Source organism: Oryctolagus cuniculus, chromosome 4 (assembly GCF_051225735.1).
Source record: "Oryctolagus cuniculus isolate XC-2025 breed Fujian yellow rabbit chromosome 4, ASM5122573v1, whole genome shotgun sequence".
NCBI lineage: Eukaryota > Metazoa > Chordata > Mammalia > Lagomorpha > Leporidae > Oryctolagus > Oryctolagus cuniculus.
The window spans coordinates 41,028,981-41,031,585 of NC_142870.1; the positions used below are offsets into that span (position 1 = coordinate 41,028,981).

At 32.7% G+C, this 2,605-nt stretch overlaps 1 pseudogene; it reads right to left on the reverse strand.

Annotated features, from left to right (window-relative positions):
- Positions 1–1,651: 1,651 nt before the first annotated feature.
- Positions 1,652–1,740, reverse strand: LOC127483013 (U2 spliceosomal RNA; annotated as a pseudogene).
- Between the last annotated feature and the right edge of the window lie 865 nt (positions 1,741–2,605).

The window sequence follows — 2,605 nt, forward strand, 5'->3', positions numbered from 1 at the left end:
AGTCTAGAGAGACATGACCACGTCTATACACACCAGGATAGAAAAGGGGGGATATTTATGGATCAATCATTAAGAGAAGTATTGGATGGAAGATACTATTTGGAGGTATGAGAAGATAATTTCTAGTCAGGAAGTGGGAAAATTATCACAAGATCAACAGTGCATCTCTGTAAACAAAAATAAATAAGGAAAAGTTAAAGGTAGACACTTAGATTTTTACACTAAAAGGATAGGAAATCAGTAAGTTTCAAATGTATTATTTCTAACATAAAAGAAATAGTGGACATTTAAGTGCAATGATTAAATATCTAGGCTTTGGTCAAAGATTTTTAAGTTCAAATCCCATATTCTTTTCTGTGATAAAAAAATCTCTGAATTTTTATATGCTTTCAGTTATCATATAATGTGAATTGCAATGCATTTAGTTTTATGTGAAAGTATTGTGGATTCATAAGATTATTGCTCTGAGTCTTAGATATTTCTAGGTTAAAAAAAGTAAAATACAATTATTAGAATTATTTTTTCTAAAGTTTATAGTAAGAAGTTTGTAGATAATCACAGAAAAGCTTTGATATGAAATAAAGAACTTACTGAAATTACTAAGTTAAGAAGAAAGAATGTAATGAAAGTTGGTAGAATGCCAGAAAACGTTACTATCTCATTTAAGGTTGAGTAGTATACGTATGTATTCACTGCTTGCACTAATTATCATAATTATATGAATTTTGACTAAAGGAATAAGAGTTCAATCAAAATAATTCAATCATGAAATCACAGTGTTGCTATGGAAATCTAAGTACCCATAATATGTTAAAAACTATAGCATTATTGCAGAAGGTATAGCTCCGACACAATTCTCTTTAACAGAGAATATAAGTATATAAGATAAAGTTCAACAATTTGTCTATATTATATTCCTGGACAAGTGGCAGCCTTCCTTGAAACTCTACCATGCAAAAACTATAATTATAATGTTTTCTGTTAAGTATTATGATAATTCATGTTAAAATCACAAAAAAAGTTTACTTTAGTAGTACACAAAGAATAAACAATAATTTAAGTTATATGTTAATTTTGCATTTTCTATGGAATATTGATTTAGAAATTACTAGGCATAGAAATTTGTAAACTCATTGGCATTTACATTGATGCTTTTTCCTATTTATGAATATTCCTTATTATTATTAGTTTTTTCATTTTGTATTTCCATGTTTATTTCATCACTACTCATAATAGCCAAGATATAGAAACAACTGAAATGCTGGTGTATGAATGAATAACTAAATGGTGATATGAATGATTACTATTCAACTTTAAAAAGAAAGGAAGTTTGTTTGACCTAGAGGTTAACACAACTGCATCCTATATAGGAGTGCTTGGGTTTGAGCTACGGCTCTTCTCACAATTCTGGTTTTCTGCTAATGTATATACTGGAAGCCAGCAGGTAATTGGACACCTGGTTTGGTCTCTAACATCCATGTGGGAAGACTTTGAGTTTTAGGCTCCCAACTTTGTCCTGGTGGAGCCTGAGCTGTGGCAGCAATTCAGGGGTGAAATAGCAGGTGGGATCTCTTTCTCTCTCTCTCTCTCTTCTTATCTCTCTCCACTCTTCTCTTGATCTCTTTAATAAATAAAAATAAATCTTATAAAAGAAAATTCTTTGGTATATTTTAAAAAAAATCTCTTCATTTCACTGAACTTTTACTACACTTGATCTTAGCCAAAAGGCTGAGAAGACATTCACTAAATTTTTGTAAGGTTTATTTGATTTGATTTTGTTTAATGCTTCCCTAAATTTTATTGTTTCTTTCCTCCTACTAATGGGTTAGATTCTGGTTTTTCTAGGTCCTTGAGATCCATTGTTAGATCATTTATTTGATAACCTTTCCAATTTTTCAATATAGGCACTAATTGCTATAAACTTTCCTCTTAACACTGCTCTTGCTGTACCTGGTAAGTTTTGATATGTTGTATTGTCATCTTCAGTTGTTTTCAGAAATTTTTTAATTTCCCTTTTGATTTCTTCTATGATCCATTGTTCATGTGATTAAGTCTTCATGCTTTATATGTTTTCTAGAGTTTATTATGACATTTTAAAAAACATGGATGAATTTGGAGGATATTACATTAAGTGACATAAGCCACACAAAAAAGGCTATTGCATTATACGTCTTATAAGTGGAACCTAAAAAAGAAAAAATAATACTTAGAAACTAGACAATAGGACAATGTTTATCAGCTGTGGCTGATAGGGAGCGAAATGGAGAGAGATAGGCCTAAGTATACAAAATGCCAAGTGTTTGGGCACCCACGTGGGTGACCTGGAAGAAATTCCAGGCTCCTGGTTTCTGGTCAGCTGTTGCAGCCATCTGGGGACTGAAACAGTGGATTAAAGATTCCTCAGAGTGTTGATTTAAGATATTATTTTTTATTTGACAGGTAGTGTTATAGACAGTGTGTGAGAGAGAGACAGAGAGAAAGGTCTTCCCTCTGTTGGTTCACTCCCCAAATGGCCACCACGGCTGGTGCTGCACCAATCTGAAGCCAGGAGCCAGGTACTTCTTCCTGGTCTCCCACCCGGGAGCAGGGCCCAAGAACTTAGGAG